Genomic DNA, 11,723 nt, shown 5'->3' with positions numbered 1-11,723 from the left:
ATTGATGGGATCATGGAAAGGGATTGACAGAAACTCATGAAGATTAGGGTCTAGAAAAGTGGACTCCTTGTAATAAGTGATATAAACAGGGATACAGAGTGTGGACATATTAGTCTCAATGATCCCAAGGCAGATAAGAATGATAAGGTTTTGAAGGTTCGGGGAGGAAAGATGGAGTTTGATTTCTGGGGCTTTCACTTGAAGTCTGCTGACACAGACAAAGGGACAATCTTACTGCTGCCCAAAGAAAGTGGGCAGAAGGGCAAACTTACTGCAAGCTCTATGGAGGCTCAGAGGCTTGCAGAGGCGGGCACTGTTAAGCACTCTGCCAAAATGATTTATTGCATTAATCAGAATATATATATATATATAAGTCTGTAATTAGATGCTGAAAATTTATTTGTTAAATTAGGCATTCATATTACTCGGCCATGAAAAAGAATGAAACTTGTCATCTGTGACAACATGGATGGACCCAGAGAATATTGTGCTGAGTGAGTAAGTCAGATAGAGAAAGACAAATGTGATATAATTTCACTTACATGTGGAATCTAGAGTACAGGATAAACAAACACAGAACAGAAGCAAGTTCATAGATACAGAGAGCATTTTGATGGTTGCTGAATTGTAAGGTAGAAGGATGTGTGAGGGGGGAGGTGATTAAGAGGTACAAATTGGTAGTTACAAAATAGTCATGGGGTGTAGAGTGTAGCATGGGGAATATGGTCAGTAGTAGTATAATAATTATGTATGGTCTTAGATTGTTACTGGATTTATCAGGGTGATCACTTCATAAGTTATCTATAAAATGTCAAATCACTGTGTTATACACCTAGAACTAATATAATATTATATGTCAACTATAATTGAAAAAAATAAAAAAATAAAAATTTTAAAAAGAAATTATGTATTCATTTCATATAAAGCACCTAAGTAAAATAGAAATAAAGGAAAACTTCTTTCACATGACAAAGTATATAAATAAAAAATGAATTGAAAATGTTATATTAACCAAAATCATTACCAGGACAAATCATTACCACTCGAAGTCAGCACCAGGACAGAAATCACCATTATCACTTCTATTATTCCACATTCTTTGGGAGAGTCCAGTTAGTGCAATAGGAAAGGAAAAGAAGCATAGTTGACACCGAACAACATGGAAGTTAGGGACACCAACCCCACTGCAGTTGAAATTCTGCATATAACTTTTGACTCTCAAATAACTGAACTACTAATAGCCTATTGTTGACTGGAAGCCTTGCCAATAACATAAATAGTCAATTAACACATTTTTGTATGTTACATGTATTATATATTGTAGTCTTACAATAAAGATAGAGAAAAAGTGTTATTAATAAAATTATAAGGAAGATAAAATACATTAAAAGTACTGCATGCATTTATTTAAAAATCTGCGTATAAGTGGACCTGCACAGTTCCAACCCATGTTGTTCGAGGGTCAACTGTAGTTAGGTTTGGAGAAACAACAAAATAATCATCACTTGAAAATACACTCATATTACTAGAAAGTTCAAGAGACTCAGAAAGATACCAAAACTAATAATAATAAAACTAATAAATAAATATCCAAAACAAGACACTAAATAAATGTATTTTTAAAAAGTTTTTTTAGTTAGCAAAAATCCATTAAAATTAAACTAAAAAAATGATTCCATGCTCTTAATGACACATTATAAAATAAGAGTAAATTTAATAAGAAAGAAACAAGTCATCTATAAAAAAACATCAAATTCTTTTGAAGAATATTAAAGACCTCAATAAGTGGAGAAACCTTTATTTCCTGGATGAGACAAATTAATTTTGGGAGACTCTATACTATAGATATTAAAAGCATGGGCTTTAGAGTCATATCACTTGGGCTCAAATCCAATTATAGTGTATTTCCAGCCAATAAAAAGGGGCTGGGTGTATTTGTTCTTTCTCATCTCAGGCTGCAATGTGTGTCTCAGCAAAAAGGTAGGATATAAAATCAACACACAAAAATCAATTGTATTTATTTGTACCTTAGCAATAAATAATATAAAAATGAAATTAATAGTTCCTTTTAGAATAGCAGCAAAAAAATTTAAATTGTTAGGAATAAATTTAGCCAAGGGAACAAATGAATTTTACAATGAAAACTATAAAACATTACTGAACAAAATTAAAGAAGATCTAAATAAATAGAAAGTATCCTGCATTCATGAATTGGGAGGCTAAATATTCTTATGATGACAATACTACCCAAAACAATCTACAGATTCAATGCAATCCTATCAAAATCCCAATAACATTTTTTACAGAAATAGAAAAATCCATCCTGAAATTCATATGGAATTTCAAGGGACCCTGAATAGGCAAAACAGTCTTAAAAAACAACAAAGTTGAAGGAATCACATTTCCCCATTTCAAAACTTCCTGTAAACCTACAGTAATCAAAAAATGTGTTACTGGTATGAGGATAGACACGGACCAATGGAATAGGTTAGATAGCCCAGAAATAAATCTTCACATATATAGTCTACTGATTTTTGACAAGGGTGCCAAGATCATTCAATAGGAAAAAAACAGTCTTTTCAATTGGGAAAGCTGGATATCCACATGCAAAAGAATAAAGGTGAAACCTTACATTATACCATACAAAAAATTAACTCTAAATGGATCAAAGACCTAAATTTAATAGCTAAAACTATAAAATTCTTAGGAGAAAACATTAAGGGAAAATCATGACCTTAGATTTGGCGATGGTATTTTATTTGTTTTTATTTTTACAATAATTTTTTTAATTTTTATTTTTCAATTAGAGTTGACATTCAATATTATTTTATATTAGTTCCAGGTGTACAGAATAGTGGTTAGACATTTATATAATTTATGAAGTGATCCTCCCAATTAGTCTAGTACTCACCTGGCACTATACATTGTTATTACAATATTATTGACTATATTCCCTGTGCTGTACTTCACATCCCCATGACTATTTTGTAACTACCAGTTAGTACTTCTTAATCCTTTTACCTTTTTCACCCAGCCCCTCAACCTTCTTCCATCTGGCAATCATCAGTTTGTTCTCTGTATCTATGAGTCTTTTTCTTTTTTTTTGGTTTTGTTTTTTAGATTCCATATATAAGTGAGATCATATTGTACTTGTCTTCTATCTGACTTATTTCACTTAGCATAACACTCCCTAGGTCTGCCCACATTGTTGCAAATGGTTAAGATTTTATTTATTTATTTATTTTTATGGCCAAGTAATATTGCGTTGCATATATGTACCACTTCTTCTTTATCCAATCATCTATTGATGGGCACTTAGGTTGCTTCTATATTTTGGCTATTGTAAATAGTGCTGCAGTGAACATAGGGGCACATATATCTTTTTGAATTAGTGTTTTGAATTTCTTCAGATAAATACTCAGAAGTGGAATTGCTAGGTCATAAGGTAGTTAGTTTCTATTTGTAAATTTTTGAGGACACTTCAAACTGTTTTCCATAGTGGCTGTACCAATTTGCAATGCCACTAACAGGCACAAGGGTTCCCTTTTCTCCACTTTCTTACCAACATCTGTATTTTTACTTATTGATGATAGCCACTCTAACAGGTATGAAATAATATCTTATTGTGATTTTAATTTGCATGTTAGCAGTGTTGAGCATCTGTTCATATGTCTATTGGCCATCTGTATGTCCTCTTTGGAGAAATGCCTATTTACGTCCTTTGCCCATTTTTAAATTTGATTACTGTATTTTTTGGTGTTGAATTATAGGGGTTCTTTATTAATTTTGGATATTAACCTTTTATCAGATGTATCATTGGCAAATAAATATCTTCTCCCATTTAGTAGATACTCTTTTCATTTTGTTGATGGTTTCCTTTGCTGTGCAAAAACTTTTTAGTTTGATGTAGTCCCATTCTTTGTTTGTTTTTTTCCCTTGCTCAAGGAGATACAGCAGGAAAAGATATTACTGGCAATCATCAGTTTATTCTCTGTATCTATGAGTCTTTTTCTGTTTTGTTTACTGCCTGCCTATGTTTTCTTCTAGGAGTTTTATGGTTTCAGGTCTTGCATTTAAGACTTAAATCCATTTTTTCTTTTTATGTTTGAATAATTTTTTATTTTTCAAATACAATTCGCATACAATATTATATTAGTGTCAGGTCTACAACATGGTCATTCTACATTTATATAATGTATAAAGTGATCATCCCAATAAATCTAGTACCCATCTGACAACATACATAGTTACTAAAATATTATTGACTATATTCTCTATGCTGTACTTTATATGCCTGTAACTATTTTGTAACTACCAATTTGTCCTTCTTAATCCCTATCTTTTTTTTTACCCACCCCACCAACCCACCTCCTATCTGGAAACCATCAAAATGTTCTCTGTATCTATAATTTTGTTTTATGTTTTGTTTGTTTGTTTTGTTCTTTAGATTCCACATGTAAGTAAAATCACAAGAGATTTGCCTTTCTCTGCCTGATTTACTCCACCCAGAACAATATCTTCTAGGGCCATCCATGTTGTTGCAGATGGCAAGATTTCATTCTTTTTTATGGCTGAGTAATATTCCATTGTACATATGTACCCTCTTCATTATCTATTTATCCATTGATGGAGATACAGATTGCCTTTGTATCTTGGCTATTGTAAGCAAAGCTGCAACGAACATATAGATTCACATGTCTCTCTAAAGTAGTGTTTTGGGTTTCTTTGGATAAATACCCAGAATTGGTATTACTGGGCCCTTCTTTGTTTCTTGTTGTAGCCTTTGTTTTAAAGCCTATTTTGTATGGTATTAGTATTGTTACCCCAGCTTTTCCCTTCTATTTTTATCAAATATCTTTTTCCATTCCTTTTCTTTCAGTCTATGCGTGTCTTTTGATCTGAAGTATCTTGTAGGCCGCATGTGTCTTGCTTACTTACCCATTTGTCCACCCTATCCTTTAGTGAAGCATTTAATCCATTTACATTTAAAGTAATTATTGATTGAAATGTAGTTGTCGCCATTAAATTATTCATATTTTTTATCATTTTTTTCCTTCTTAAAAAAGTCTCTCTAACATTTTTTGTAATACTGGTTTGGTGGTGATGGATTCTTTTAGCTTTTTCTTGTCTGGAAAGCTTTTTATCTGTCCTTCAATTCTAAATGATAGCTTTACTGGGTAGAGCAATTGCGGTTGTAGGTTCTTGCTGTACATCACTTTGTTCCATGCCTGTCCCTTTTGGCCTACAAAGTTTCTGTTGAGAAATCAGCTGACAGTCTTATGAGAGCTTTCTTGTAGGTAACTAATTGCTTTTCTCTTGTTGCTTTTAAGATTCTCTTTGTCTTTTACCTTTGGCATTTAAATTATGATGTGTCTTGGTGTGGGCCTCTTTGAGTTCCTCTTGTTTGGGACTCTGCATTTCCTGGGCTTGTTTATCTATTTTCTTCACCAGGTTAGGAAGTTTTACATCATTATTTCTTAAAATAGTTTTCCATTCCTTGTTCTCTCTCTTCTCTTTCGGGTACCCCTATGATGCAAATGTTGGTACGCCTAGTATTGTTCCAGAGACTCCTTAAACTATCCTTATTTTGGGGGGAATTCTTTTTTCTTGTTGCTGTTCTGATTGGGTGATGTCTGCTACCTTATTTTCTAAATCACAGATTTTGTCCTCTGCTTCATGTAGTCTACTATTGATTTCCTCTAATGTATTCTTTATTTCAGTTATTGTACTCTTCATTTCTGACCTGTTCTTCATATGTTTTCTATCTCTTTGTTAAAATTCTCACTGAGTTTATCTGCTCTTCCCTTCAGCTCACTGAATATCCTTATAACCACTATTTTAAACTGTATCTGGTAGATTGCTGCTCTCCATTTTGTTTAGTTCTTTTTCTGAAGTTTTGTTCTATGCTTTCATTTGGAATATGTTTCTTTGTATCCCCATTTTTGCTGCCTCCTTGTGTTTGTTTCTGTTTGGGTAGGGCTGCTATGTCTCCTGCTCTTGTCAGTGTGACCTTATGTAGTAGGTGTCCTGTGGAGCCCAGTGGCACAGTCTTCTCTGGTCACCTAAGCTGGGTGCTCCAGGTGTGTCCCTTGTGTGGGTTGTGTGTGCCCTCCTATTGTAGTTAAGCCTTGGTTGCTGTCTGCATATCAATGGGAGGGATTGAACCTTAGATTGATTAGTCGAGAGGACTGGCCAGTGAGGGGCTGACCCTATAGAGGAGTCGCTTTAGCAGGGCTCTGGTGCCTGCCCCGTCTGGCCTTTTGGTATAATGTCCTTGATTCTGCCCCAGGTGATGCTCCAGCTCAGATTGAGGCTGACAACTGGGCTTGCCGACCCCACGGCTTACTGGGAAGGACTCCACCACAGGCCAAGTTCAGCTGCAGCCTGAACCCTTCCCAGGGCACCTGCAGGAGACACTAAGCAATCCACAAATGGCTTCCACCTGCACGGGGATTAGAGGTGCCTAGAGAGCCAACCCATGAACTGAGGCCGGCTGCTGCTTGTGCCGAGCTTGGGGCTGCTCAGCGAGAGGTACGGGGCTCGCTGAGGCCAGATGCTGTTTGTTTGGGTTTCGTGAATCTTTGAGTGATTTTATGATAGTCTGCAGCATGAGCCAAGACAGGCCATTTGTATGGAAAAGCCTCCAGAAGTGGCTTGGGTTGGTTTGAAAGTTGAGTGGGGCAGGGCTTCGGGGAATCACCAGGATGGGGCAACCAGTGTTAGCCAGGTTGATGGAGATTCAGATACAGCAGCCATCTGCATCTGCACTCTGGGAGGGGGGAGGGCTCAACAAAGGAACAGAGGATTTTATTCTCACTTCTATCTGGGAGAAAGCTGTCCCTCCAGCCCTCGCCCTGAAGCCAAACAATGCAGTTCCTTTTTGTATATCCCTGGCACTTTTTGAGCAGTTACCCCAGTGCTGGAACTCAGAGCAAGTGTATCCATCAGCGAGTAAGTCCATACATGGGCCCTCTAAGAGGAATTCCAGCCACCCTTTGTCTCACTCAGCAACAATTTCTGCTGTTTTTCACAGCCAGGTGTTGTGGGGATTTCTCTTCTCGACACTGGAACCCTGAACTGGGGAGCCTGCAGTGGGGCTGGGATCCTTTGCTTCTCCTTGGGGCGGGGGGTACCTCCACAGCTGAGCTATCCCTCCTGGTTTTTAACCACCACACGAGGCTGTGGGACCAGCCTGTTCTCCATCTGTTTTCCCCTTACCAGTCTCAAGGTGACTCCTCTGTATGTTCTTAGTTTTGGACTTCTGTTTAGCTAGACTTCAGAAGATTCTCAATGATGGTTGTTCTATAATTTAGTTGTAATTTTGATGTGGTCATGAGAGGAGGCAAGCACAGTACTTACCTACTCCACCATCTCGACCAGAAATCCAATGCATTTTGAGTTTATTCTTGTATATGGTGTAAAAAGGTGTTCCGGTTTCATTATTTTTCATGTATCTGTCCAGTTTTCCCAATACCATTTATTGAAGAGACTATCTTTACCCTATTTTATATTCTTGCTCCTTCTGTCATAGATTAAATGACCGTATAGGCATGGATTTATATTGCACTGATCTATATGTCTGTTTTTATGCCAGTATCATGCTGTTTTGATTACTATAGCCTTGTAGTCTAGTATAGATGTCAGGTAGCACGATATCTCCAACTTTGTTCTTCTTTCTCAAGATTGCTGTTACTATTCAGGTCTTTTATGGTTTCATAGAAATTTTAGAATTATTTGTTCTAGTTCTGTGAAAAATGCCATTGGTATTTTGATAGGAATTGCATTGAATCTATAGATTGCTTTGGGTAGTGTGGACATTTTAATGATGTAATTATTCCTATCCATGAGCACAATATATCCTTCCATTTATTTGTATCTTCTTCAATTTCTTTCTTTAATGACATAATTTTCCAAGAACAGGTCTTTACCTCCTTGGTTAAATTTATTCTTAGGTACTTTTTTATGCAATTGAAGATCAGATTGTTTTCTTAATTTCTCTTTCGTCAGTTCATTATTGGTGTATAAAAATGCAACCAATCTTTGAATATGAAATTTGTATCCTGCTTTTTTACTGAATTTATTTATTATTTCAAGTAGTTTTTTGGTGGAATCTAATTTAGAGTTCTCTCTCTATATATAGTATGTCATCTGCAAATAATGATGGTTTTACTTCTTCCTTTCCAATTTGGATGCTTTTTTTTTTTTTCCTTGTCTGATTGCTGTTGCTATAGTGGGGACTTCCAATATTATGTTGAATAAAAGTGGTGATAGAGGACATCCTTGTCTTGTTCCTAATCTTAAGGAACATGTTTTTATCTTTTCCCCATTAAGTATGATGTTAGATGTGTTTGTCATATATAGCCTTTATTAATTTGAGGTGTGTTCCCTCTATTCCCACATTGCTGACAGTTTTTATCATAAATAGATGCAGGATTTGCTCAAAGGTTTTTTTCTGCATCTATTGATATAATCATATGATATTTATCTTTCAATTTATTAATGCGGTGTATTGCATTAACTGATTTGCAGATTTTGAACCAAACTTGTGCCCCAGGAATAAATCCAATTTGGTCATGGCATATGATCTTTTTAATGTCTTGTTGAATTCAGTTTGCTAATATTTTGTTGAGGATTCTTTTTAAATTTTATTTTATTAGTTTCAAGTATACAGTACATTGGTTAGACATTTATATAGTTTATAAAACAATACCTCTAATTGCTCTTTCTCTCCCCTGGCTCTCCACCTAGCCATTACATTAATGCTAACTGTATTCCCTATGCCATGCTCCCCATCTCCATGACCATCTATCTATCAACTACTAATTTGTACTTTTTTTAACCCTTCACCACATTCTCCTAGCTCTCCAATTCCCTTCCCTCTGTCCATCACCAAATTGTCCTCTATATTTGTGAGTCTATTTTTGATTAATTTGTTCTTTTTGTTCCTTAGATTCTGCATATAAATGAAATCATATAGTATTGATCTTTCTCTTTCTGACTTATTTCACTCAGCATAATAACTTCTAGGTTGAAGATTTTTGCATCTGTTCATCAGAGATATCGGCTTATAATTTTCTGTTTTTGTAATGTCTTTGTCTGGTTTTGGAATCAGGATAATAGTGGCCTCATAAAGTGAGCTTGGGAGCCTTCCCTCCTCTTGAATTTTTTGGAGTAGTTTGAGAAAAATAGGTGTTAGTTTTTCCTTGATATTTTGGTAAAATTCACCTGTGAAGCCATCTGGTTCAGGACTTTTGTTGGGAGTATTTTGATTACTGATTTGATTTCATTACAGTAATCAGTTCATTCAGATTTTCTGTTTCTTCTTGGAAGAGTGCATGTTTCTAGGAATTTATTCATTTCTTCCAGATCCAATTTGTTGGCATACAATTGCTCATATAATTCTTTGCATTTCTGTGGAGTCGGTTGTTGCTTCTCCTCTTTCATTTCTAATTTTATTTATTTGGATTCCCTCTCTTTTTTTCTGGATGAATTTGGTTAAAGTTTATCAATTTTATCTTTTTAAAGAACTAGCCCTTGGTTTCATTGATCTTTTGGATAGTTTTATTAGATTCTATTTTGTTTATTTCTGCTTTGATCTTTATTATTTCCTTCCTTCTACTCCCTTTGGGCTTTATTTGCTATTCTTTTTCTAGTTCCTTTAAGTGTAAATTTAAACTGTTTATATGAGATTTTTCTTGTTTCTTGAGGTAGTAGGCTTGTATTGCTATGTATTTCTCTCTGAATACTGTTTTCACTGTGTCCCATAGATTTTTGGTCATTGCGTTTCATTTTCATTTGTCTCAAGATATATCTTGATTTCTTCCTCAATCTCATTGTTAACCTATTAATTGTTTAGTAACATGTTATTTAGCCTCCATGTGTTTGTGTGTTTTTCAGTTTTTTTCTTGTAATCAATTTCTAGTTTCATACCATTGCAGTTTGGAGCAGATGTTTGATATGATTTCAATCCTCTTAATTTATTGAGACTTGTTCTGTGGCCTAACATGTGGTCTATCTTAGAAAATGTTCCATGAGTACTGCTGCTTTGGGGTGAAATGCTCTAAAAATATCAATTAAATCCATCTGGTCTAGTGTGCCATTTAAGGCCACTGTTTCTTTGTTGATTTTCTGCCTGGAAAATCTGCCTATTGGTGTCAGTGGGAGTTAAAGTCCCCTACCATGGGGACTTGATAACTCCTTTTGCGTCAGTCAGTATTTGCTTTAAATATTTAGGTGCTCCTATGTTGGGTGCATAAATGTTTATTAGGGTTATATCCTCCTGTTAGATCGATTGCTTTATCATTATGTAATGACCTTCTTTGTTTCTTTTTATAGCCTTTGTTTTAAAGTCTATTTTGTCTGACATAAGTATTGCTCCTCCAGTTTTTTTTTCATTTCCATTTGCAAGAAATATCTTTTTTTATCTATTCATTTTCAATCTATGTGTTTCTTTTGATCTGAATTGGGTCTTTTGTAGACAGCATATGTATGGGTCTTTTTTCTTATCCATTTAACTGCCCTATGATTCTTGATTCAAGTATTTAATTCATTTACATTTAAAGTGAATAGGCAATGGTTTTATAAGTATGACACCAAATATCAAGGAACAAAAAAAAAAAAATTAGATAAATTGGACTACACCGAAATTAAAATTTTGTGTATCAAAGGACATACAGGAGAGTAAAAAGACAACCCATGTAATGGTTGCAAATATTTGCAAATATTATATCTGGTAAGAGATTAATATTCAGAACATATAAAGTACCCACAGAACTCAGCAACAACAAAATAACTCAATTAAACAATGGGCAAAGGACTTCAACAGATATTTCTCCAAAGAAGATATATAAATGGCCACCAAGCACATCAAAATATATTCAACATCATTAATAACTATGAAAATAAAAATTAAAACTACAAAGAGATTACCACTTTACATTCACTAGGATAGTCACGATTTCAAAATAAAAAATGAAAAATAATTAAGTGTTGATGAGAATATGGAGAAATTGAAACCTTTGTACATTGCTTATGGGAAAGTGAAATGTTACAGCTCCTCTGGACAAAAGTTTGGCAATTCCTCAACAAAATTACACATAGATAAACCATATGATGTGGCAATCCCACTTGTAGGAATATACTCAAAAGAATTGAAATCATGTACTCATATACTTGTACACCAATGTTCACAACAGAATTATTCCAAAAGATGCAAACAACTCATGTCCATAAACAGATGAATAGATAAATAAATGTGGTATATACATACAATGCAATATTATTTAGCCATAAAGAGGAACTTCTGATACATGATACAACATGAGTGAACTGTGAGAACATTATGCTAAGTGAAATAAGCTAGATAAAAAAGAACAAATACTGTTTGATTATACTTAAATGATGTACCTAGAATAGGCAAATTCATAAAGACAGAAAGGAGAACAGAGGTTACAGTGGGCTGGGAGAAGGGGGAATGTGAAATTACTTTTTAATAGGTATAAAATTTCTGTTTAAATGACAAAAAAGTTCTGAAAATAGATAGTGGTAATGATTTCAGAACATCATGAGTATACCTAATGCCACTGAACAGTATACTTAAAATAAAATAATTAAGATACTAAATTTAGTTACAGATATATGTTTAATATTTATTTTTAGAGAAATTTTAGGTTCAAAGCATAATTAAGCAGAAAATACAGGGAATTCCCAAATTGTCCCTATCG

Source organism: Pteropus medius, unplaced genomic scaffold (genome assembly GCF_902729225.1).
Source record: "Pteropus medius unplaced genomic scaffold, Ma_sr-lr_union100, whole genome shotgun sequence".
Classification (NCBI taxonomy): domain Eukaryota; kingdom Metazoa; phylum Chordata; class Mammalia; order Chiroptera; family Pteropodidae; genus Pteropus; species Pteropus medius.
This window is presented reverse-complemented; position numbering follows the sequence as displayed.